Here is a 27,761-nt window from a genome sequence, read left to right on the forward strand (position 1 = left end):
AACAACTTTTGGGGTCCAATTTCTCCTGGTACCCTTGGGAAAATAAAAAAAATGGTGACTAAAAGATCATGTTTGTGGAAAAAATATGAATTTTTTATTTTCACGCCCGGGCGTTATAAACTTCTGTGAAGCACTGGGGGGTTCAAAGTGCCCACCACACATCTAGATAAGTTCCTTGGGGGGTCTAGTTTACAAAATGGTGTCATTTGTGGGGGTTTTTCACTGTTTTGGTACATCAGGGTTTCTCCAATCGCGACATGGTGTCCGATCTCAATTCCAGCCAAAAACGTCAAATGGCGCTGCTTCCCTTCCGAGCTCTGCCATGCGCCCAAATAGTGGTTTACCCCCACATGTGGGGTATCAGTGTACTCAGGACAAATTTCACAATAACCTTTAGGGTCCTGTTACCCGAGGGAAAATAAAAATTGGGGGTGAAAAGATCATTTTTGTGGAAAAAATATGATTTTTTTAATTGTACCGCTGTACGTTATAAACTTCTGTGAAGCCCTTGTGGGTTCAAAGTTCTTACCACATATCTAGATAAGTTCCTTAGGGGGTCTAGTTTCCAAAATGGTGTCATTTGTGGGGGGTTTTCACTGTTTTGGTACATCAGGGTTTCTCCAATCGCGACATGGTGTCCGATCTCAATTCCAGCCAAAAACGTCAAATGGCGCTGCTTCCCTTCCGAGCTCTGCCATGCGCCCAAATAGTGGTTTACCCCCACATGTGGGGTATCAGCGTACTCAGGACAAATTGCACAATAACTTTTAGGGTCCTGTTACCCGTGGGAAAATAAAAATTGGGGGTGAAAAGATCATTTTTGTGGAAAAAATATGATTTATTAATTGTACCGCTGTACTTGATAAACTTCTGTGAAGCCCTTGTGGGTTTAAAGTTCTCACCACATAAATAGATAAGTTCCTTAGGGGTCTAGTTTCCAAAATGGGGTCACTTGTAGGGGGTTTCCACTGTTTCGGTACATCAGGGACTCTCCAAACGTGACATGGCGTCCGATCTGAATTCCAGCCAATTTTGCATTGAAAAAGTCAAACGGCGCTCCTTCCATTCTGAGCTCTGCCATGCGCCGAAACAGTCGTTCCCCCCCACATATCAGGTATCAGCGTACTCAGGACAAATTGCACAATAACTTTTGCAGTCCAATTTCTCCTGTTACCCTTGGTAAAATAAAAAAAATTGAACCTGAAGTAATTTTTTTGTGAAAAAGTTAGATGTTCATTTTTTTTTAAATATTCAAAAAAATTCCTGTGACGCACGTAAAGGGTTAATAAATGTCTTGAATGTGGTTTTGAGCACCTTAAGGGGTGCAGTTTTTAGAATGGTGTCACTTTTGGGTATTTTCTATCATATAGACCCCTCAAAGTGGCTTCAAATGTGATGTGGTCCGTAAAAATATAATGGTGTTGCAAAAATGAGAAATCGCTGGTCAATTTTTAACCCTTATAACTTCCTAAAAAAAAATGTTGGTTCCAAAATTGTGCTGATGTAAAGTAAACATGTGGGAAATGTTAGTTATCAAGTTTTTTGTGTGCCGTATCTCTGTGATTTCAGGGAATAAAAATTCAAAGTTGGAAAATTGCCAAATTTTCATTTTTCTCACAAATAATCGCAAGTTATTTGACTGAAATTTTACCACTATCATGAAGTACAATATGTCACGAGACAACAATGTCAGAATCACCGGGATCCATTGAAGCGTTCCAGAGTTATGACCTCATAAAGGGACAGTGGTCAGAATTGTAAAAATTGGCCCGGTCATGAACGTGCAAACCACCCTTGGGGGTGAAGGGGTTAACGACAGAGCTTTTTCATACACAAGGTAGGAGTGGCAAGAGAGGTACACCAGGTATTTATGTTTGCTGTTTGCACATACGCCAGTCTGGTGCGTGGTTATACCCCATTGCGAGGTCAGTCTGGTGTGTGATGCAAATTGAGTCTTCAGAGAGGAGGAGGACTTGAACTTTAGCACCACCTATTGGAAGCAGCAATCCTAAAAGTCAATATCGACCCTATAATGAGCCTTGTCACATGACTTAGGACAAAATGGGAGGAGACACAGATTAGATATTAGAAAAAACTTTTTGACAGTTAGAGTGATCAATGAGTGGAACAGGCTGCCACGAGAAGTGGTGAGTTCTCCTTCAATGGAAGTCTTCAAACAGAGGCTGGACAGACATCTAACTGGGATGATTTAGCGAATCCTGCTTTGAGCAGGGGGTTGGACCAGATGGCCCAGGAGGTCCCTTCCAACTCTACGATTCTATGATTCTATGATTCTATGATTCTAAAAGCCAATCCGGAATCTCTATTTGCAGACACATGTTTCTGTGTGTTGCCCCTCATCAGAGCAAAGTATGAGATCTGATTTGGTTAAGTAGGATGCTTAAGACAGGAATAGCTGCTAGTCCTGGCTCGTCGTTCTCCACAAGTAGAAATGTTACCGCTTAGATCCCAGTCCTAAGTCTCTCATCTAGTCAAGTCTGCAAGATTTTTTGCAAATTCCTAAAAGAAACGTTGTAGTAAGTTTGCAAGGGACAGAGGAGCTTCCTGCAAATCTAATTTTGGGTAATTAAATAGCGAATAACAGTTGAGTAATTCAGATTTTAAGCGTTGGACACCAACTGTCCTGTAGATGGGTCATAAATTTTGGAAGTCTGGACAACCCCTTTAAGTTCAGTGAATACACATTATACAGCAAGCTCCCTCTAGTGGCAACTACAGGCATCAACTTTTTTTTTGTAAGGGAATCCGTCCCCAGATTTTTGCTACCCCATCTAAGAGCAGCATGATGTAAAGTCAGACTCTGATTCTAGCGATGTATCACTAAGCTACTCGCTGCAGTTTTGATATCATCACTGTTTTATCTGCTGCAGATCTAGCAGTTCTCTGAATGCTGAGATTTCTTGATATTTCTAAGCTCTGAGTGCAATATGAAAAGGTAGGATCAAAGTAGATCTGTCGCCAGATTTCACAATACAAACTGCATACAATATTAAAAAGATCTATTGGACCTGATCAAACTGGTGTACTTATTTTGAAAGTTCAGGTCATTTTTCCAGTACAATATTTTAGCTTTTTTTTAAAGATAAACCAAATCTCCTCCCACTCGACTTAATAGACAGCTCCACCCATACCACTGATTGGCAGCTTTCTGCCTATGCACAGTGTGCACAGCTGCTAGTCAGTGGTGGGAACGGGGTTAAACAGAGGTCACACACATGGAGGACTACATGACACTAGTCCTCCTGTAACAGAATTGTTCTAGATTATCATAAACTACAGCAAGCAGTCCAGTAAGTGAAACATTGCTGGTATCAGGGTCTCAGCCCCTACATCATGCTGCTCTCAGATTACATAGCAAATACCTGCTGACGGATTCCCTTTACATCTCAAGGGGATTGTGTTGCGTAATCACATAACTTGCCTTTATGTGAATGTCGCTGCTGCCCATGTATCGTACGTCCCCCGACCGCTATTCATTTATTGATTGAGGTTGTTTCTCCTTCAGATGTTCAGTATGAAATTGATTTGCCGAATAAGAAGGTGGTGATCGAGTCCGGTAGTCACTCCGTGGACCAATTGCTGGAGACCCTGAAGAAGACTGGAAAAGAAGTCAAACACTTATGTACCAAATAATGTGGCGAAGGAGGAAGAGTGAGACGGTGAATATGTCACAGCGGAAATGCTAACAATAAAGCCTATCCCAGTGTGTCTTCTCTTGAAGGGGCTGTCCGGGACTTTAATATAGATGTGTGATTGGTGATGGTGCAACATTGGGCACACCCCGCTGATCAGCTGATCCCGGTGTCGGCTGGAACTGCTCAGTTGTGGAGCTGCACAGCACAGATCCGTCGTCAGAATAGTGGCCGGGTACTGCACATCCACCTGATATTGATTTGAATGGGTGGTGCATGTGCAGTACCTGACCGGCGGCCACTATACCGTCAGCAGAGCTGTGCTGTGCAGCTCCACAACTGAGCAGTTCTGGCCGCCAACCACATCGGGAACAGCTGATCGACGGGGGTTTCTGGGTGTCGCACCACCACCAATCAGATATTGATGACCTAAGTGTAGGCCATCAATTTAGGCCATCAATGTTGACCCCTTCACGACCTTGGACGTATAAAGTTGTGTTCCCACACTTGATGCGGGCTCCGGCGCTGAGCCTGCATCTTACCCCGTAGGTGACAGCTGATCTGAGAAGTTTTCATGTGACTCTAACAATCTCTGACAGAGGCATCAAGCACTCACCAGCCAGAAACACTTCATAAAACATGCCCATCGGCGCCCCTGTCACCTGATTACGGGGCCCCGATGGGTTGCCATGACAGCCGGGGGGTCTGCAGAAGACCCCTGTGCCTCTCAATGAAAATCTCATGATTTATGCTACACATAGAAGGGCTGAAGCACAGGAGATCAGATGATCGCAGCTTCAAGTCTTTTAAGGTGACTATTGAAGCAAGGAAAAAAAAAGTTTTAAAATATATTAAAAAACACAAACTGAAACCACTCTTTTTCCTCATTCAAAATAAAACAATAAAAACAAATAAATACACATAATTGGTATCGCCTCATTCAGAAACGTCTGATCTATCAAAGTATAAAAATAATTAATCCGATAGGTAAACGGTGTCAGGAGAAAAAAAATCAAAATGGTATCAATAAAAACGTCAGCTAAGGCGCAAAAAATAAGCCCTCACTCGGGGCTAGAACCTGAAAAATGGAGACGCTGCGGATCTAGGAAAATGACAAGATCGCTTACAAATTTGGATTTTTTTTTTCCACCACTTAAATAAAAAAGGAACCTAGACATGTTTGGTGTCTGTGAACTCATAATGACCTGGAGAATCATAATGGCAGGTCAGATTTAGCATTTAGTGAGCCTAGCAAAAAAAAAAAAAAAGTAAGTGTGGGATGGCACTTTTTGCAATTTCACTGAACTTTGAATTTTTTTCCCGTTTTCCAATACACTATATGGTAAAACCATTGGTGTCGTTCAAAATTACAACTTTTCCCGCAAAAAACAAGCCCTCACATGGCCATATTGAAGGACAAATAAAAAAGTTATGGCTCTGGGAAGAAGGGGAGGAAAATATTAAGGAGCAGAAATGGAAACTGGTGAAGTGGTTAAAGTGCCACACAACCACTTTAAAGGGAAACTGTCCGTAAGAAGGTGCCTAGGCAATGTGAGGCACCACAGGATTGTATTTCCATGGATCCATTGTTATCCAGCGCTCCGTTACTCCAAATATTTGTGTTTCTTTCTTGTACAAACAAATTGGGTGTGAAAGTGCCCCGGTGGACAGACATACTGGCGCCCCCACGCAGTCCTTGGCTCCTCTTCACTTCTGCCCTCTGGTGCCGCCCCGGCTCTTGCCTGACGGTGGTGAGCAGAGGTGACGTCCTGCAGCAGAGCCTGTGTCTCCACTATGTAAACAGATACGAAGACAGTGGGGAGAAGCAAAAAGGAGCCGAGGCCTGCGCTGGTACGCCCGTCCATCTACTCATGAGTCAAATGTGCATAGTAATCCGAATTTCTGCGCAACAGAGCTCCAGTATCTTTACAATCTGCTACCCCACCCTAACCTCTGCTGCTTAAAGGGGTACTCCCATCTTCAAGATCCTTTCCCAATATGTAGTAGGTGTTATAATAATAATAATATTAGCAAATACCTCCAATTAGTAATGTACTGTATAGTTCTTCTGATTCGCTCTGTCTTTCCTCACGTGCAGGCGTTGCAGTAACTTGGGTATCCAGGGATACGACCACTCATATAGTGACGGTTAGTTGCTAGTCGTCAGAACCATGGATACCTAAGGTCTTGCAATGCCTACACATGAGGCTTTGTTTTTTGTTTTTTTTTTAATCTGCTGCACATAAATTCTTTTTTTCTAACAATTTTTTTTTCACTCGTTTATTCATTTTAGCCAAAAAAGTCAAGTATTGTACATGTCCTGTTTCCTGCCAATTACTTTGGTTTTGGTGGAGAACACATCTTTGGGCTTCATTCAGACATCAACTTTTCTTGTATGTGAAAAACATGGAGCGTTTTCCTCAATGTTCGATCAGTTTCTCTGTATAAACCATCTGTTATTTTTTTTTAACCCATTATAGTGGTTATGTGAAAAACAGGGATGCCTTTATGAGGCCTAACAGTTCACTACCTGAAAATTAAAGGGGTTAATAACTTATCCCCCACTGATGGGATAGGGGAACAGTTCGGTGTTTTCTGAAGCTTTTTTCCACCCATTCAAATGAATGAGAAAATAAAAAAACACATCAAAAACGGAAACAAGAAATCTCCTAAATGAGTGTGAAGAACTCAGCCGTGTTTCCATCCCTTTTGCTCCCTGTCCTGTGTGTGACTGTAGGGGCTCGTTCTGTGCTGTGTGCTTCGTCCTGACGTGCCCAGTGTGGTCCGTCTTTACTGCGTTCTGATGGAAGGGAAAAGAGCGCACTGTCAGGATTCACTGGTCATATGACTGTAAGTATGTGATTTGTATACTCCCGGCCACATTCCAACTAGACGTGTCTGGCCTCACTCAATTCACTTGTATTGAGAAAGGCCACATACGTCTAGTCTGCAGTGGCTGCATTTATGCAAACTGCACACTTATGGTCACGTGCCCGCCGCGCCCACAAATTGAGAATAATGGCAGTGTGCACACTGACAGGAGTGGTTGCAGACTTGTACCCTAGGTCTGGACAATCCCTTTAAATGGTGGCAAGAGGTCGACCCGTGTATACATTACAGGGTCACAAAATGTGAAGGGCTGCTCGTAACATACCAGCTGTAGTGCCAGGCGCATGTCTCTAAATAGTGGTAAATATCATGTGCGGCTGCCCTACCACCACGCATCGCCATATGCCCGGCGCCCCTACTGCCACGCATCTTCATATACCCGGCACCCCTACCGCCACGCATCGTTATAAGCCCAGCGCCCCTACCGCCACGCATCGTCATATACCCGGCTGCCCTACCGCCACGCATCGTCATATGCCCGACGCCCCTACCGCCACGCATCGTCATATGCCCGGCGGCCCTACCGCCACGCATCGTTATATGCCCGGCGCCCTTACCGCCATGCATCGTCATATGCCCGGCGGCCCTACCGCCACGCATCGTTATATGCCCGGCGCCTTTACCGCCATGCATCGTCATATGCCCGGCGCCTTTACCGCCACGCATCGTCATATGCCCGGCGCCCCTACCGCCACGCATCGTCATATGCCCGGCGCCCCTACCGCCACGCATCGTTATATACCCGGCGGCCCTACCGCCTCGCATTATTATATGCCCGACGCCTTTATCGCCACGCATCATCAAATGCCTGGCGCCTCTACCGCCACGCATCGTCATATGCCCGACGCCTCAACCGCCACGCATCGTCATATGCCCGGCGCCTCTACTGCCACGCATCGTCATATGCACGACGCCCCTACCGCCACGCATCGTCATATGCCCGACGCCCCTACCGCCACGCATCGTCATATACCCCGCAACCTTAACGAAGTTAGTTACTCCTAGTAGTGGACAACCCTTTCTCAATCTGAATGTTTTGCTCTGATAAAATAGAAAACATTATTCTCACCTCTGGTGCCATTCCAGCGGTTTCTGCACTCATGTTACCGGGGCTGTCCTGCAGTGGTTATGTCACGTGAGCCCAGTGCCCAATCGGCGCTGTTCCCGCGGTGTTGGCACTGGCTTTCCAAGGGATCACCTATCACTGTTATGTCACACGATCCCTGAGGCCAGTCGGCGTTGGCTTCATTCTCTCCACTTTTGGACAAATCAAGAAATCTACTGGTAGTGACAACAGCCGCAGCTCTGACTTCCTTGGCATGTCAAATCACATCAGCTGGAAGGGAGAATGATGGCAATGCTGATTGGTGTTAGGGATTGTGTGACATAAATGTTACGTGATCCTTGGGAGAGGCAGTGCCAACGCCGCGGGAACAGGGCTGGCACCAGAGAGGAGTATAAGTTTCTGTTTTATTTTACTTGTGGGGAGGGAACACAGGGATTTACAAGGGTTTGTCCAAGTACCTGAATGGCATCTAGCCACTATTCAGGCTTCCAAAAGTTTGTGTTTACAACCAGCCACCAGATGGCGCTGTTCTTCAGCCTCCGGCAGTTTTGATCTTCTGTCCAGTTCTGTGTGGACTCGCAGCACAGTACAAATAATATCCGAATGTTCCTTTTTTTTTTTCCCATTTTCTCCCTTGAATTCTTCAAATCTGATTCAATTCTTTATTTTTCAGATCAGAGAATAACCTGCGCTGTCATGGCCTTATGTCACTTACATCCCAACCTTTTATGACGAGACGGTGGAGCAACAGTCGGGGACCTGTCTGTATGTTCCTTAGTCGTCGGGGGTATCTGATTATATGGAGTTCCGCACAGTTGAAATGAATTTGCTGTTTGAAGTGCCTCTGTTTTTGTCTAAAAATGCATAGAAAGCCTGTAGTTTGTTGTAATAAAAGTAACACCATGAATCCCTAGGTCTTACGTGATTCATTTCCAGGTCGGAGAACCCATCTGTAAGGGATTTCTGGGATGCAGATATAAAAGAGAAAATGCTTAGATACTTAGTAAGGCTTCGAGCATCTTTAGTACTTAGATGAGCCCCTCTGGCTGTTGTAACCTGCTGTAATTGTGACGCACAGGCAGACTTCTGGCAACCTTCCTAAGGCATTTTAGTCTATTCCTCAAGGGCAATGGCATCCAGATTACTAATATTCTTGGGTTGTTAAGAAATTGGTCCAAAAAAGATAGAGGTGCAGTAACTGACCGTGGAAGCTTCCCCCAGATCCCAGAGGCAGCAGGTGATCAAAAACTGGAGTGAAGGCAAAAGACCTGGTGCAGAATGTGGTTGCAGCGGGCACTGAGGATTCAGGTTGCACAGTAAATGCTGAAGGTCTCCTTGCCCAAACAAGACATAATTTCTTCAGACCCAAAAGCACAAGGGAAGTCGCCTTCAGTAAGCACAAAGCCATATAAATACGTCACGGAAGATTTGGGATTCAGAGCGATGAAACAAAACTGGAACTTTTCAGGCTTACTAGTGATGAGCGAGCGTGCTGGGATAAGAGATTACCCAAGCATGCTCGGGTGCTAACCGAGTGTCTTCAGCGTGCTCGAATAATATGTTCCCCGAGTTACTTCTGAAGGTGAAGATGCCGGGGCCACGTACATTGCCTGAGTCCCCGCGGCTGTTCGACAGCCGCAACACATGCAGGGATTTCCTAACAGACAATCCCTGCATGTGTTGCAGCTGGCAAACTGCGACAGGACATGCATTATTATACATTAATATACATTATTCGAGCACGCTGAAGGCACTCTGTTAGCGCACAGGCATGCTCAGATAACGCCTTATCCAAGCACGCTTGCTCATCACGATTACTTACATGCACTCTCATTATCTACAGGTCTGCTGAAAGTAATGCTACACTTGCTACAACCCCTTTATAACAGCCAGTATAAATATATACACATCTTAGATTTTAGAGAGAGTTTTCTATTCTTTAACCCATTTACGACATATGACGTACATTGTGGGAAAACGCAACATGTGAGTTATTTCAGCCTTTTTGTAAAAAAAAAATCAGATTACACCCTGACTAATGTTGTTTTGTGATTCTCTGCTCATTTTTTCTTTTTTAATTTTCTTTTTTATTTTCCTCAGCTTAGAACGGACTGAGAACAAAATCACAGCATCCTGCAATTGGCCACATACAGTGGGTACGGAAAGTATTCAGACCCCTTTACATTTTTCACTTTATTTCATTGCAGCCTTTTAGTAAATTCAAAAAAGTTCATTTTTTCTCATTAATGTACACTCTGCACCCCATCTTCACTGAAAAAAAACAGAAATGTAGACATTTTTGCAAATTTATTTAAAAATAAAAACTGAAACATCACCACATGGTCATAAGTATTCATCCCCTTTGCTCAGTATTGAGTAGAAGCACCCTTTTGAGCTAGTACAGCCATGAGTCTTCTTGGGAATGATGCAACAAGTTTTCACCCCTGGATGTGGGGATCCTCTGCCATTCTTACTTGCAGATCATTTCCAGTTCCGTCAGGTTGGATGGTGAACGTTGGTGGACAGCCATTTTCAGTTCTGTCCAGAGATGCTCATTTGGGTTTGTCATGATACCAGTGCTGGGTGACTGGCACTGCTGGGGTTAATGTTCTGACCTCAGTGCAGACTCTCACCTGCACACCTGGGACCTATTATGGTGGCCTCTCATTGGTTCTGGGGAGGCTTCTTATAGCCTCAGGACGCTCCCATCCCCCGTCAGTTATACTTTCGCCCTTGGCATTGTGTGGTGACCCCTGAGTGTGTTAGTGCTGTGTTCTGGTTGCTTGATTCCCTGTGTATGACTCGGTCTGTTCTCTGGATTTTGCTTTGGATTCTGCTTGGTACCTTCTACGTCCGTTTGGTTTTTGATCTCTGCTTGTCCCTGACTGTCCATTCTGTCTCGTCCCTGGTACTGTATTGATATCTTGTGTATGACCTTTGGCTTTGTCTGACCTCCCGTCTGTTTATCCCTCCTGTACCTCGCTTGCCTGGATTGTGCCTGACCTCTGCTTTGCCCGACTCTTAGTTTTCTTCCTCCTCTGAAAGCAGGATGCTAAGCCCAGCCCCCTTGCAGTCACATGACCGTTCACATGACCGTAGGTCCTGTGCCGGCTTTCTAAACTTCTACATTCAGGTCCTGTGCATCTTTATTGTCCGGCTGTTCTTGTCCCCAGGGGTCCCTACGGTGCGGGTGAGTCCCTGCTTAGCAGAGGCTGTACGCCGGCGCTCTCAGGACCCTGACATTATAACTGACCATTAAGTTTTTTGGGGGTTTTTTGTGCAGAGAGTTATGGATCCCATACAGTCTCTGGCTGACCGGATGAAAAGTCTGAGTCAGATGTTTCAGGGTTTCTCTGGAGCAGCAAGCTCTGGCTCGCTCTCAGCAGCAGGTTTCCGAGACAGTGCGGGGGGCTTTAGCTCCTGGGTCTCTGGGGGCTTGGTCGAGTGTTGTTTTGGTGTCCCCAGAACAACCTGTTAAACTGCCTGACTTTTTTTCTGGAAACCAAAAGGAGTTCAGGGTCTTCATGGAGGGGTGCAAACTTTTTTTTAGTTTGAAACCACGTTCCTCTGGGGACGAAAGTCAGAAGGTCGAGGTTGTTATGTCTCTATTAAGAGGATCACCACAAGCTTGGGCTTTCTCCCTTTCTCCAACTGCCCCTGAGAGAGTGTCTGTGAATGCATTCTTTGAGGCCCTCGGGCACATTTATGATGAGCCTGACCGAGTGCGATTGGCAGAGGACATGGTGATGAGTGTCTGTCAGGGGAAACACTCAGTGGTTTTGTACTGAGTTCCGCCGCTGGGCTGCAGAGGTCTCGTGGAACGACGCCGCATTCCGATGACTCTTTCGCAAAGGCTTGTCCGAGCAGCTGCAGGATGCCTTGGCATTACATCCCCCACCTAACTCTCTTGAGGACGCCATAACCCAGGCCGTCCGGATGGCCCACAGGCTGCGGGCCAGAGGGGTGATGCAGGTGGAAACTCCATTGTTCCCCAGTGGAAAAGAGACTGCCCCTGAGCTCATGGATGTAGGCGCCCTCTCCCTGAAGGATATGGAGAGGAAACGCCGGAAGGACAAGCAGTTATGCTTTTACTGCGGTAAAACGGGACACTGGAAAAGGGAGTGTCCTGATTGCCCGTCTTCAAACCCGGTCGGCGGGAAACGACTAGGTCTGGGTAGTCAACGGGGAGACTGCTCAGACCATCAGGTACCCTTTTCCTCATTTTCTAAAGTGTTACTGCCTGTGGAACTGTTTGTGGACGGTAGTTCTTTTTCCTCTACAGCCTTCGTGGACTGCGGGTCATCGATTAATCTCATTGACTCCCATTTGGTCACACACTACAAGATAGGGACAGTTAGGCTCAAGGTTCCGATCAAGGTGATGGCCATTGACTCCTCTCCCGTCACTAAGGAGGGATTTCGCTTTATGTCTGACTTGTTTTCACTCAGAGTGGGCGCTACTCATGTGGAAAACCAAAGTTGTTTTGTGCTGAACAATCTACCTGCAGGGTTGGTGTTGGGCATGCCCTGGTTACAACGCCATAACCCAGTTATTAACTGGAAAACGGGGGAGATTGTTCAATGGGGGTTTAATGATTTTGAGTCATGTGATAAATCCGCACTGCTGGTTGAACCTGTTAAATCTGTGTCTGTATCATCTGTCGAGCTGGAAGGTATTCCGGAATGCCTGAAGGACTTCGAAGATGTATTCTCCGAAAGCGAGGCCGAGACGTTACCGCCACATAGACCCTTTGACTGCGCTATTGAGCTGGTCCCGGGGGCTAAATTACCTAAAGCCCTTCTGTTTAATTTGTCCGGTCCTGAGCGATTGGCTATGAAGGAGTACATTGCTGAAAGTCTGCGCAAAGGACACATACATCCTTCAGTCTCACCTGTGGCGGCAGGTTTCTTTTTTGTAAAGAAAAAAGATGGCGGGTTACGTCCCTGTCTCGACTTCCGGGAGCTTAATCAGATTACTGTACGGAATACGAACCCCCTTCCGTTGATTCCCGATTTATGTAACCAACTATCAGGGGCAAAGTGGTTTTCTAAACTGGATCTTCGGGGGGCATATAATTTGATAAGGGTCCGAAAGGGGGATGAATGGAAAACCGCGTTCCTCACGAGCGAGGGACTATTTGAAAATTTAGTCATGCCATTTGGTCTTACCAACGCCCCCGCCATATTTCAGAATTTCATCAACGTGGTATTCTCGGATCTCATTGGTCGTTTTGTCGTTATCTATTTAGATGATATTTTGATATACTCCACCGACAAGCATTCTCATTTGGAACATGTACGAACAGTTCTCCAAAGACTGTGAGAAAATCATCTGTATGCCAAATTGGAGAAATGTGTATTCTGTGTGCAAGAATTGTCTTTTTTGGGGTTAATTGTATCCGGGGAGGGTTTTTGCATGGACCCCAAGAAGGTGCAGGCCATTGGGGATTGGGTGCAACCCCGAGATCTTAAGGGTCTTCAGCGCTTCTTGGGGTTCGCCAATTATTACCGCAAATTTATCCGGGGGTTTTCGCAAGTGGTCAAACCTCTCACGGATCTAACATGCAAAGGTACGGATGTGAGAAATTGGTCCTCACTTGCAAAAGAGGCCTTTGCGACGCTGAAAAAATGTTTTATGTCTGCTCCTGTCTTTATACAGTCAGATCCTTCCAAGCCATTTGTGGTGGAGTTGGACGCCTCCGAGGTGGGGGTGGGTGGGGACGGTGTTGTCTCAGGGGCCTGCCACTCTAACAAACCTCAGGCCATGTGCCTTCTTTTCCAAGAAGTTCTCTGCTGCTGAAAGAAATTATGATGTAGGCAATAGAGAGCTTCTTGCGGTTAAGTTGGCGTTTGAGGAATGGAGGCACTTTTTGGAGGGGGCAAGTCACCCGGTTACTGTGATCACTGATCACAAAAATTTGTCTTACTTCGAGTCTGCTAAAAGATTAACGCCCAGACAGGCCCGTTGGTCACTTTTTTTTTCTCGTTTCCAGTTTACTATTACATTCCGTCCAGGGTCAAAGAATGTCAAGGCTGATGCCTTATCTCGTAGTTTTCACCCTGTGTCTGTCCCTGAGCCACCGTCCTCCATTCTGCACCCTGGGGTGGTGGTTAGCAGGGATCTCGTCTGAATTGGAACGGGAAATTGAGGGGGCCCAGTCGCTGGTGTCATGATCTCAGTGCGGGTTTGACTTGCACACGTGGGGTTAATGTCTGGAACCAGTGCTGATGACTGGCATTTCTGGGGTTAAAGGTTGTGATCCCGGTGCAGGCTTACCTGCACACCTGGGGCTATGTTTGTGGCCTCTCCCTGGTTCTGGGGGAGGCTTCTTATAGCCTCAGGACGCTCCCATCCCTGTCAGTTATACTTTCGCCCTTGGCATTGTGTGGTGACCCCTGAGTGTGTTAGTGCTGTGTTCTGGTTACTTGATTCTCTGTGTATGACTCGGTCTGTTCCCTGGATATCGCATTGGATTCTGCCTGGTACCTTATATGTCTGTTTGGTTTTGATCTCTGCATGGCCCTGATTATCCGCTCTGTCTCCTCCCTGGTACTGTACTGTGATCCTCTGTATGACCTTTGGCTTTGTCTGACCTCCCGTCTGTTTATCCCTCCTGTACCTCGCTGGTCTGTACTGTGCATGACTTCTGCTTTGCCATAATCTGAGTTCTCTGGACCCTGACACTATTAGTTGAAGCACGCCTGGTCACCTCTGCTGCCCTGCTCCCCAGGTAACTCTTAGCACTGCTTCTGTACTCAGGACACACGCACTGGCTCTATGAGCAAGAGTAGTGTGGTGTCTCTGACATTATAACTGACCATTTCAGTTTTTTTTTTTGTCTGAAGAAAAAAAAAAAGGTGTGTGTTATCCTCATGGATCCCATACTAGCCTTGTCTGATCAGGTCAAGCACCTGACCCAAATGTTCCATAAGCTCAATGTGGAACAACGCATGATGGCCCAGACCCAGCAACAGTTGGTGGTTACTGTGCAGGGGGCTGTCGATGCAGGGGCTTCTAGTTCTGGGGGTAGGGATGTGTCATTAGCGTCCCCCGAATCTCCGGTCAAATTGCCAGACCTTTTCTCAGGGGACAAAAAGGAGTTCAGGTCTTTCAGAGAAGGATGCAAGCTTTTTTTTTCTCTAAGGCCCCGCTCCTCCGGGGATGAGTTCCAGAGGGTGGGGGTCATTATTTCCCTACTTCGGGGGGCTCCGCAAGCATGGGTTTTCTCTCTGTCTTCCTCTGCTCCTGAACGTATGTCAGTGAACGCATTCTTTGAGGCCCTCGGGCACATTTATGATGAACCTGACCGAGTGCGATTGGCAGAGGATATGTTGATGAGTGTCTGTCAGGGGAAACACTCAGCTGAGTGGTTTTGTTCTGAGTTCCGCCGCTGGGCGGCAGAGGTCTCTTGGAGCGACGCCGCACTCCGAGGACTCTTTCGCAGAGGCTTGTCCGAGCGGCTGCAGGATGCCTTGTCGTTACATCCCCCACCTAACTCTCTCGACAACGCCATGACCCAGGCCGTCCGGATGGACCGCAGGCTGCGGGCCAGAGGGGTGATGCAGGTTGATACTCCATTATTCCCCAGTGGAAAAGAGACTGCCCCTGAGCCCATGGATGTAGGCGCCCTCTCCCTGAAGGATACGGAGAGGAAACGCCGGAAGGACAAGCAGTTATGCTTTTACTGCGGTAAAACGGGACATTGGAAAAGGGAGTGCCCGAATTGCCCGTCTTCAAACCCGGTCAACGGGAAACGACTAGGTCTGGGTAGTCAACGGGGAGGCTGCTCAGACCCTCAAGTACCATTTTCCTCGTTTTCTAAAGTATTACTGCCTGTGGAACTATTTGTGGACGGTAGTTCTTTTTCCTCTACAGCCTTCGTGGACTGCGGATCATCTATTAACCTCATTGACTCCCAATTGGTCACACACTGCAAGATAGGGACAGTTAGGCTCAAGGTTCCGATCAAGGTGATGGCCATTGACTCATCTCCCCTCACTAAGGAGGGAATTCGCTTTATGTCTGATGTGTTTTCGCTCAGAGTGGGCGCTATTAATGTGGAAAACATAAGTTGTTTTGTGCTGGACAATCTACCTGCAGGGTTGGTGTTGGGCATGCCCTGGTTACAACGCCATAACCCAGTTATTAACTCAAAAACGGGGGAGATTGTTCAATGGGGTTTAATGATTTTGAGTTATGTGATAAATCCGCACTGCTGGTTGAACCAGTTAAATCTGTGTCTGTATCATCTGTCGAGCTGGAAGGTATTCCGGAATGCCTGAAGGACTTCGAAGATGTATTCTCCGAAAGCGAGGCCGAGACGTTACCGCCACATAGACCCTTTGACTGCGCTATTGAGCTGGTCCCGGGGGCTAAATTACCCAAAGCCCGTCTGTTTAATTTGTCCGGTCCTGAGCGCTTGGCTATGAAGGAGTACATTACTGAAAGTCTGCGCAAAGGACACATACGTCCTTAAGTCTCACCTGTGGCGGCAGGTTTCTTTTTTGTAAAGAAAAAAGATGGCGGGTTACGTCCCTGTCTCGACTTCCGGGAGCTTAATCAAATTACTGTACGGAATACGTACCCCCTTCCGTTGATTCCCGATTTATGTAACCAACTATCAGGGGCAAAGTGGTTTTCTAAACTGGACCTTCGGGGGGCATATAATTTGATAAGGGTCCGGGAGGGGGATGAATGGAAAACCGCGTTCCTCACGACCGAGGGACTATTTGAAAATTTAGTCATGCCGTTTGGTCTTACCAACGCCCCTGCCATATTTCAGAATTTCATCAACGTGGTATTCTCGGATCTCATTGGTCATTTTGTCGTTATCTACTTGGATGATATTTTGATATATTCCCCCGACATGTATTCTCATTTGGAACATGTACGAACTGTGCTCCAAAGGCTTAGAGAAAATCATTTGTATGCCAAATTGGAGAAAAGTGTATTCTGTGTACAAGAGTTGTCCTTTTTGGGGTTAATTGTATCCGGTGAGGGTTTTCGCATGGACCCCAAGAAGGTGCAGGCCATTGCGGATTGGTTGCAACCCCGAGATCTTAAGGGTCTTCAGCGCTTCTTGGGGTTCGCCAATTATTACCGCAAATTTATCCGGGGGTTTTCGCAAGTGGTCAAACCTCTCACGGATCTAACATGCAAAGGTGCGGATGTGAGAAATTGGTCCTCGCTCGCAAAAGAGGCCTTTGCAATGCTGAAAAAATGTTTTATGTCTGCTCCTGTGTTAGTGCAGCCAGATCCGTCCAAACCATTCGTCGTGGAAGTGGACGCCTCTGAGGTGGTGGCGGTGTTGTCCCAAGGGCCTGCCACTCTAACAAACCTCAGGCCATGTGCTTTCTTTTCCCAGAAGTTCTCTGCTGCGGAAAGAAATTACGACGTAGGCAATAGAGAGCTTCTTGCGGTCAAATTGGCGTTTGAAGAATGGAGGCACTTTTTGGAGGGGGCCAGTCACCCGGTTACGGTGATCACGGATCACAAAAATTTGTCGTACATTGAGTCTGCTAATAGACTAACGCCCAGACAGGCCCGTTGGTCACTTTTTTTTTTCCCGTTTTCAGTTTACGATTACATTTCGTCCAGGATCTAAGAATGTCAAGGCTGACGCCTTATCACGCAGTTTTCAGCCGGTGTCGCCCCCTGAGCCACCGTCCTCCATTCTTCACCCTGGGGTTGTGATAGCAGAGGTCGCATCTGAATTGGAACGGGAGATTCTGGGGGCCCAGTCGCAGGCCTCGGCGGCCAAGCCGGAGGGGAAGTTGTTTGTCCCAGAGCAACTTCGCCTGAAACTCTTGCAGGAGTTCCATGAATCCAAGCTGAGTGCTCACCCTGGTATTTCAGCCACACGTCTGGCGGTGGCTAGGATCTTTTGGTGGCCTACCCTCGGTTCGGACATAAAAAAATTTGTTGCTGGTTGTGGGGTCTGCGCTCGTTCTAAAAGCTCTCATAGCCGGCCGGCAGGGGAGCTGATACCCTTGGCAGTGCCCGAAAGGCCATGGACTCACTTATCCATGGATTTTGTTACCAATCTCCCTCCATCTAAGGGTAATACAGTGGTATGGGTAGTGGTGGACAGGTTTTCTAAGCAGGCTCATTTCGTACCCCTGTCCGCACTACCGTCAGCTGAGACGTTGTCCAGGTTGTTTGTGCAGCATGTGATCCGTTTGCATGGGGTACCCCTGAATGTGGTGTCTGATCGTGGTGTGCAGTTTGTGGCTAAGTTTTGGCGTGCTTTCTGTAAAAAATTAGGTATGTCTCTGTCCTTTTCGTCTGCAAACCATCCTGAGAGCAATGGGCAGACGGAGCGCACTAACCAGTCCCTGGAACAGATCCTCAGGTGTCTAACCTCTGCTAGACAGAATGACTGGTGCGATGCACTGCCGTTGGCTGAATTTGCCTTCAATAGTCGGGTGAGTCAATCCACTGGTAGGTCCCCTTTCTTGATTAACTATGGGTTCAGTCCTTATTTTGGTGAGTTTTCTCGTCTGGATTCGGGGTGTCCCGGGGCTGAGGACTCTGTTCAGCAGTTAAAAGATACATGGGCAGAAGTCCAGCAGTGCATATCTAGGTCTCAAGGCAGGTATAAGTTTTTCGCGGACAGGAAACGAACACCTGGTCCCATGTTTCGGGTGGGAGAGAAAGTTTGGCTCTCCACGCGAAACATTAAGCTAAAGATTCCGTCAGCCAAGTTGGGACCCAAATTCATTGGCCCGTACAAGATTGTGGAAAAAATCAATCCCGTGGCGTATAGGCTGTGCCTTCCACCCTCTTTCAAGATCCCTAACGTCTTCCACAAATCTCTACTGAAACCTTTTGAAGCAGTCCGGGGAGACTCCGAGTCTGCTGCTCCTCCGGTTTTGGTCGAGGGGCAGGTGGAGTACGAGGTTGGTCATATCGTAGATTCCAGGTTGGTACGGCGGTTGGTACAGTACCTGGTTCATTGGAAGGGGTATGGACCGGAGGACAGGTCCTGGGTACCGGCCCGGTTGATGCATGCTGATCGCCTGGTGCGGGCTTTCCATGCTAAGTACCCGGGCAAGCCTGGGGGTCCAGAGGCCCCCCGTAGAGAGGGGGTACTGTCATGATCTCAGTGCGGGTTTGACTCGCACACGTGGGGTTAATGTCTGGAACCAGTGCTGATGACTGGCATTACTGGGGTTAAAGGTTGTGATCCCGGTGCAGGCTTACCTGCACACCTGGGGCTATGATTGTGGCCTCTCCCTGGTTCTGGGGGAGGCTTCTTATAGCCTCAGGACGCTCCCATCCCTGTCAGTTATACTTTCGCCCTTGGCATTGTGTGGTGACCCCTGAGTGTGTTAGTGCTGTGTTCTGGTTACTTGTTTCTCTGTGTATGATTCGGTCTGTTCCCTGGATATCGCATTGGATCCTGCCTGGTACCTTATATGTCTGTTTGGTTTTGATCTCTGCTTGGCCCTGATTATCCGCTCTGTCTCCTCCCTGGTACTGTACTGTGATCCTGTGTATGACCTTTGGCTTTGTCTGACCTCCCGTCTGTTTATCCCTCCTGTACCTCGCTGGTCTGTACTGTGCATGACTTCTGCTTTGCCATAATCTGAGTTCTCTGGACCCTGACACTATTAGTTGAAGCACGCCTGGTCACCTCTGCTGCCCTGCTCCCCAGGTAACTCTTAGCACTGCTTCTGTACTCAGGACACACGCACTGGCTTTATGAGCAAGTGTAGTGCGGTGTCTCTGACAGCTGGCTCCTGCGACCAAACCAGGGGGCAAGTTGTTTGTCCCAGAACAACTTCGCCTTATACTCTTGCAAGAGTTCCACGAATCCAAGTTGTGTGCTCACCCTGGTATATCAGCCACGCAACTGGCGGTGGCTAGGATCTTCTGGTGGCCTACTCTGGGTTCTGATATAAAGAAATTCATTTCTGGTTGTGGGGTCTGCGCTCGTTCTAAAAGCTCCCATAGCCGGCCGGCGGGGGAGCTGATGCCCTTGGAAGTTCCTGAAAGACCGTGGACCCATCTGTCCATGGATTTTATTACCAATCTTCCCTCCTCCAGGGGTAAAACGGTGGTATGGGTAGTGGTGGACAGATTTTGTAAGCAGGCTCATTTTGTACCCCTGCCAGCATTACCTTCTGCTGAGATCTTGTCCAGATTGTTTGTGCAGCATGTGGTCCGCTTGCATGGGGTACCCCTGAATGTGGTGTCTGATCGTGGTGTGCAGTTTGTGGCTAAGTTTTGGCATGCTTTCTGTTAAAAATTAGGGATATCTCTGTCCTTTTCGTCTGCATACCATCCTGAGAGTAATGGTCAGATGGAACGCACTAATCAGTCTGTGGAACAGATCCTCAGACTTCTGCTAGACAGAATGACTGGTGTGATATACTGCCATTGGCTGAATTCGCCTTCAATAGTCGGGTGAGTCAGTCCACTGGTATGTCCCCTTACTTCATCAACTATGGGTTCAGTCCTCATTTTGGTGAGTTTTCTCATCTGGATTCGGGGGGCCCCGGGGCTGAGGACTCTGTTCACCGGTTAAAAGATACATGGGCATTAGTCCAGCGGCGTATATCTAGGTCTCAAGGCAGGTATAAGTTTTTCGCGGACAGGAAACGAACACCTGGTCCCATGTTTCAGGTGGGAGAGAAAGTTTGGCTCTCCACGCGAAACATTAAGTTAAAGGTTCCGTAAGCCAAGTTGGGCCCCAAATTCCTTGGCCCGTACAAGATTGTGGAAAAAATCAACCCGGTAGCGTACAGGCTGTGCCTCCCACCCTCTTTCAAGATCCCTAACGTCTTCCATAGATCTCTACTGAAGCCGTTTGAAGCAGTCCGGGGAGAATCCGAGTCCGCTGCTCCTCCGGTTTCGGTTGATGGATATGTGTAATATGAGATTGGTCACATTGTAGATTCTAGGTTGGTACGGCGGTCAGTACAGTACCTAGTTCATTGGAAGGGGTATGGGCCGGATGACAGGTCCTGGGTGCCGGCCCGGTTGATGCATGCGGATCGTCTGGCTCGGGCTTTCCATGCTAGGTACCCGGGCAAACCTGGGGGTCCAGAGGCCCCCCGTTGAGAGGAGGGTACTGTCATGATACCATTGTTGGGTGACTGGCACTTCTGGGGTCAATGTTCTGATCGCAGTGCAGACTCTCACCTGCACACCTGGGACCTATTAGGGTGGCCTCTCATTGGTTCTAGGGAGGCTTCTCAGGAAGTCAGGAAGTTCCCATCCCCCGTCAGTTATACTTTTGCCCTTGGCATTGTGTGGTGACCCCTGAGTGTGTTAGTGCTGTGTTCTGGTTGCTTGATTCCCTGTGTATGACTCAGTCTGTTCTCTGGATATCGCTTTGGATTTTGCTTGGTACCTTCTACGTCCGTTTGGTTTTTGATCTCTGCTTGGCCCTGACTGTCCGTTCTGTCTCATCCCAGGTACTGTATTGATATCTTGTGTATGACCTTTGGCTTTGTCTGACCTTCCGTCTGTTTATCCCTGCTGTACCTCGCTTGCCTGGATTGTGCCTGACCTCTGCTTTGCCCGACTGAGTTTTCTTCCTCCTCTCAAAGCAGGACGCTAAGCCCTGCCCCCTTGCAGTCACATGACCGTTCACATGACCGTAGGTCCTGTGCCGGCTTTCTAAATTTCTACATTCAGGTCCCGTGCATCTTTATTGTCCGGCTGTTCTTGTCCCCAGGGGTCCCTACGGTGCCGGTGAGTCCATGCTTAGCAGAGGCTGTACGCTGGGGCTGTCAGGACCCTGACAGGCTTTAGGTCAGGGCTCTGGCTGGGCCAGTCAAGAACAGTCACAGAGTTGTTCTGAAGCCACTCCTTTGTTATTTTAGCTGTCCGCTTAGGGTCATTGTCTTGTTGGAAGGTGAACCTTCGGCTAAGACTGAGGTCCAGAGCACTCTGGAAGAGGTTTTCATCCAGGATATCTCTGTACTTGGCCACATTCATGTTTCCTTCAATTGCAACCGGTTGTCCTGTCCCTGCAGCAAAAACACCCCATGGCATGATGCTGCCACCACCATGTTTCACTTTTGGGATTGTATTGGGCAGGTGATGAGCAGTGCCTGGTTTTCTTTACACATACCGCTTAGAATTATCACCAAAAAGTTCTATCTTTGTCTCATCAGACCAGAGAATCTTATTTCTCACAGTCTGAGAGTCCTTCATGTGTTCTTCAGCAGACTCTATGCGGGCTTTCATATGTCTTTCACTTAGGAGAGGCTTCCGTCAGGTCTCTCTGCCATAAAGGCCCAACTGGTGGAGGGCTGAAGTGATAGAAGAAAGTTCCACAAAGTTTAACTATCTCCCTACTGCATCTGTGGAGCTCAGCCACAGTGATCTTGGGGTTCTTCTTTACCTCTCTAACCAAGGCACTTCTCCCACAATTGCTTTGTTTGGCTGGACGGCCATGTCTAGGAAGACTTCTGGTGGTCCCAAACTTCTTCCATTTAAGGATTATGGAGGCCACTGTGCTCTTAGGAACCTTGAGCACTGCAGAAATTCTTTTGTAACCTTGTCCAGATCTGTGCATTGCCACAATTCTGTCTCTGAGCTCCTTGGCCAGTTCCTTTGACCTCATGATTCTCATTTGGTCTGACATGCACTGTGAGCTGTGAGGTCTTATATAGACAGGTGTGTGCCTTTACAAATCAAGTCCTATCAGTTTAATTAAACACAGCAGGACTCCAATGAAGGAGTAGAAGCATGTCAAGGAGGATCACAAGTAAATGGAAAGCATATGACTTAAATATGAATGTCAGAGCAAAGGGTCTGAATATTTATGATCATGTGATGTTTCAGTTTTTCTTTTTTCATAAATTTGCAGAAAGTTCATTTGTTTGTTTTTTTCAGTCAAGATGGGGTGCAGAGTGTACATTAATGAAAAAAAAAACTGAATTTACCAAATGGCTGCAATGAAACAGTGAAAAATTTAAAGGGGTCTGAATACTTTCCATACCCACTGTATATCGGCCGAGACTTGCCAATGGGAGTGAGAAAAAATATCGCACGGCTCATGTGAGTGCCTGTCTCTAACAGCAGCGACCGGAGTTGGTTATGTTCGCTCCTGTTTACCCCCTTAGATACTGCTATCAGTATCTTACAGCGCCACTAAAAAGCAGGGCTGTGGAGTCGGAGTCGGAGTCGTGGAGTCGGAGTTAGTTTTGGTTGGAGTCGGAGTCGGTAGAAATGTACCAACTCCGACTCCAGCTTTAAAAAAAATGTATTAATATTTCATAATTGAACTTTCATATGAATTTTATAAATGTTACTCAAATATATATGTTCTATCAAACTATGAACAACAGTGATAAGCAGTTCTGCTGGAGATAGAGACATTTCTGACTTCTTGTGTGTCACTGTTCTCCACTGCCCTTATCTAATCTTATACTTGGTTAACCTCATGCTGCCCCAACCCCCCTACTTACAATGTATGAAACTGAAAGTGAAAATGTGTTGCAAATTCTTAGTAGTAAAGCTCCTCCTCTAGACTAGATCATACTAGGCGTGCGTCTTCCAAGCATCTCACAGCTGCCTGCTACTCAGAAGAGGAAGACTGTAAGAAGTATTATCCTTTCAACAAACTTTGCATCAGTTAACTGTGAGTACATGAGGAATAATAACAGTATTACTGACCACTATATCAGTTGTACGACCTGGCAATAATGTTGTACAATTGTTTTTAGGAAAAACAATTGTCATTTGGATTGTGAATGCAGAATTAAAAACCTGAGAATGTCAAAGAAGCATCACATTAAATCAGCTGTATTTGAACATTTCACCATCACTCAAGATAGAAAACATTATGTCTGTCAGTGTATGACAAATGATCCAGACGAAAACAAATGCTGTGAAGCCAAGATGAGTGCATATTCAGGCAAAGATAAAAATGCTCCTACCAGAGCTTCTAATCTAAAGAGACATTTACAGCGCTTTCATCCAGAAGTACTGAAAGCAGTGGATGAGAAAGACTGCATTCAAACCAATGAACCAGTGCCCAGCTCTTCCAGCCAAACAAAGGAGCAGAGAACTTTGCAGCCATCAGTTGCAAGATATTTTGTCAGTGACAAAGTTACTGTGACAATGACAGTAGATACATTTAAAAAACAGATCATAGAGCTTGTTGTAAAGGATAGTGTGCCTATTTCATTATTTTCACGACCAGCTTTTATGTGTCTGAATGGGGAAATGGCCCGCAAGCTTGGTGTTTCTCTGGAGAGAGAGAGTATTAGAAAATTAGTAATCGAAGAAGCTTTTAAACAAAAGGAAGAACTTAAAAAAACTCTCTAGGGACGCTTTCTGTTTCTTAAAATGGATGCCTGCATACGTAACAGAGTGAACTATTTTGCCATCAATGTCCGATTTGTTTGTGACAAAAATGAAATACAGTGGGGAAAAAAAGTATTTAGTCAGTCAGCAATAGTGCAAGTTCCACCACTTAAAAAGATGAGAGGCGTCTGTAATTTACATCATAGGTAGACCTCAACTATGGGAGACAAACTGAGAAAAAAAAATCCAGAAAATCACATTGTCTGGTTTTTTTTCATTTTATTTGCATATTATGGTGGAAAATAAGTATTTGGTCAGAAACAAGCAATCAAGATTTCTGGCTCTCACAGACCTGTAACTTCTTCTTTAAGAGTCTCCTCTTTCCTCCACTCATTACCTGTAGTAATGGCACCTGTTTAAACTTGTTATCAGTATAAAAAGACACCTGTGCACACCCTCAAACAGTCTGACTCCAAACTCCACTATGGTGAAGACCAAAGAGCTGTCAAAGGACACCAGAAACAAAATTGTAGCCCTGCACCAGGCTGGGAAGACTGAATCTGCAATAGCCAACCAGCTTGGAGTGAAGAAATCAACTGTGGGAGCAATAATTAGAAAATGGAAGACATACAAGACCACTGATAATCTCCCTTGATCTGGTGCGCCACGCAAAATCCCACCCCGTGGGGTCAGAATGATCACAAGAACGGTGAGCAAAAATCCCAGAACCACGCGGGGGGACCTAGTGAATGAACTGCAGAGAGCTGGGACCAATGTAACAAGGCCTACCATAAGTAGCACACTACGCCACCATGGACTCAGATCCTGCAGTGCCAGACGTGTCCCACTGCTTAAGCCTGTACATGTCCGGGCCCGTCTGAAGTTTGCTAGAGAGCATTTGGATGATCCAGAGGAGTTTTGGGAGAATGTCCTATGGTCTGATGAAACCAAACTGGAACTGTTTGGTAGAAACACAACTTGTCGTGTTTGGAGGAAAAAGAATACTGAGTTGCATCCATCAAACACCATACCTACTGTAAAGCATGGTGGTGGAAACATCATGCTTTGGGGCTGTTTCTCTGCAAAGGGGCCAGGACGACTGATCCGGGTACATGAAAGAATGAATGGGGCCATGTATCATGAGATTTTGAGTGCAAACCTCCTTCCATCAGCAAGGGCATTGAAGATGAAACGTGGCTGGGTCTTTCAACATGCACACCGCCAGGGCAACGAAGGAGTGGCTTCGTAAGAAGCATTTCAAGGTCCTGGAGTGGCCTATCCAGTCTCCAGATCTCAACCCTATAGAAAACCTTTGGAGGGAGTTGAAAGTCCGTGTTGCCAAGCGAAAAGCCAAAAACATCACAGCTCTAGAGGAGATCTGCATGGAGGAATGGGCCAACATACCAACAACAGTGTGTGGCGACCTTGTGAAGACTTACAAAAACGTTTGACCTCTGTCATTGCCAACAAAGGATATATCACAAAGTATTGAGATGAAATTTTGTTTCTGACCAAATACTTATTTTCCACCATAATATGCAAATAAAATGAAAAAAAAAACAGACAATGTGATTTTCTGGATTTTTTTTTCTCAGTTTGTCTCCCATAGTTGAGGTCTACCTATGATGTAAATTACAGACGCCTCTCATCTTTTTAAGTGGTGGAACTTGCACTATTGCTGACTGACTAAATACTTTTTTTCCCCACTGTAGTTACCAAGACATTGGCAGTAAAGTCACCAAAGCTCATCACACCAGTGAGTTTCTCCAGGTCTTGGTGGAAAAGGTTCTGCAAGACTATGAACTTAAAAAAGAGCAAGTTCTTTCTGTCGTAACTGACAATGCTTCAAATATGATAAGTACTATTAAGCTAATGAATGAGAGTAATGATGGTGACCAGCAGCTAGAAGAACATTCTGGGTCCACAGACACAGAAAGTTTGAAATAGAGGAACACAGTATTGTAACTGAGGAGCAAACTGAAGTTGCTTCAGATGAACAGCAACATGATAGTTTAGATGATCTTGTTGAAACTGTGTCAATATGTTCTTTCATTCATCACATGCGCTGTGTTGTGCATACGCTACAGCTGGCTATAAGAGACAGTCTGCAAGAAGGACATGCTGCTGCACTGATTGGCAAGGTGAGAAAATTGGCTACTGTTGCCAGAACCCCTAAAGTTGACTCAATTTTGAAGAGACGTGCTGGAAAAGGGGCAATTATTGATCAAGCCACACGATGGGGCAGTACTTAATGATTCAGCGCTTGGTTCAACTGAAAACCTTTCTTGTAGACATGGCTAACCCTCAACTGACGCTAAATGAAAGTCAGTGGAATCAGGTGACTGAGCTGGAAAAATTGCTAGAGCACCCATTTACAGTGACTAAAAAATTACAAGCAGAGGACTTAACTCCAGGTATTTTCTTAAAGGAGTGGAAGAACCTGATATTTTGCCTGTCCCAAAGAGGAGGGTTAATTGCAAGTGGCATTGCTACATCAATGAAACGGAGAGAGGAGCTACTATTACAAAATAACATTCTTTTGGCAGCTGTTTATGTAGACCCAATGCATCGGATTCTTCTAGATGATCAACAGCTAAGTAAAGGAAAAGAAGCTCTGTTTGAAATAGCAGTAAGGATGAAAGGGTTGCAGAACAGTCAGGAGGAACAAGAAGAATTTGGTCGTCCTGCCACATCTTCACCCTCATCATCAACTGATGAAGAATTTAATTTCGAAAAATATTTGGATCACAAGGACCGTGCAAAGCGTTCCCGCATAGAAGAAGAGTCATCCCCATCAAGGAACACAGCCAGTACATTTCAGCAGACTTTTTCATGTGCACTAAAAGAAATTGAGAAATTTGACCGTTCATCAAAAATAACAGTGCAACAAGCGATTCCTCTGTATCCTGACATTGTCAGAGATGTTGCCCGAGTGGTTACTGCTTTGCCACCAACACAAGTTAGTGTAGAGAGGTTGTTCTCTGCTCTCAAAATAATTAGATCAGATTTGAGGGCATCCATGAAGGAGGATCTGACAGAGGCAATACTTTTTCTGAGGACAAATTTATAGATTTCTTCTTATTAACTGCATAAAAGTGTTTATTGCATATTTACTTACAGTTTAGAAAAGTTTATAAAAGTTATTTGCTATATTCTAATTGTATTCTAATAAATGTAGTTTTTGCTCTAAGTGGTCTGATTACTTATATGATGGTGAGAAACTGAATAAGCACGATGTTTAATATTTTACAACAGTAAATTTGTTGTTATGAATTGGCCATTTATGAAGGAGTCGGAGTCGGAGCCGGAGTCGGAGTCGGAGCCGGAGTCGGAGTCGGAGCCTGATAAAATCCAGGAGTCGGAGTCGCAACTGTGGCTTACCGACTCCACAGCCCTGCTAAAAAGTGTTGGTTTTTTAAAAAAAACAATGCCCACAAAGGTGTAAAATCAATCAAAATCTAAAATTATTTTAAACATATGGTAAACAAGGAAACAAATTTGAAAACTAAAAATTTCTGGGATTTGGTTGCCACATCTTCCCTCAAAAAAAAACAAAAAAAAAATAAATATATATATATTTTTTTTTATATAACATAGCTTGGAATTTTTTTTAAGCCCCAGGAGTATTAAAGAAAACTAAAGTTTAGTATCAATGTAATTGTACTGACCTTTACCAGATTGTTTTTTTTATTGCTCAATGAATACATGAAAATAAAAAACAAACACCCAAAGAAAAAAAAATTTGAGAAAGTTTTTTCTTCACCCTTTTACCCAATGTAGTTACTGTATGTTCTCCCCTATTTTTCAGATTATACTGTAAAATGAATCATTCTCACCCGCTAAAAACAAACCCTCATGTGACTATATCAACATAAAAATTAAAAAAA

Source organism: Dendrobates tinctorius, unplaced genomic scaffold (assembly GCF_039654945.1).
Source record: "Dendrobates tinctorius isolate UK_male_01 unplaced genomic scaffold, ASM3965494v1 ptg000020l, whole genome shotgun sequence".
NCBI lineage: Eukaryota > Metazoa > Chordata > Amphibia > Anura > Dendrobatidae > Dendrobates > Dendrobates tinctorius.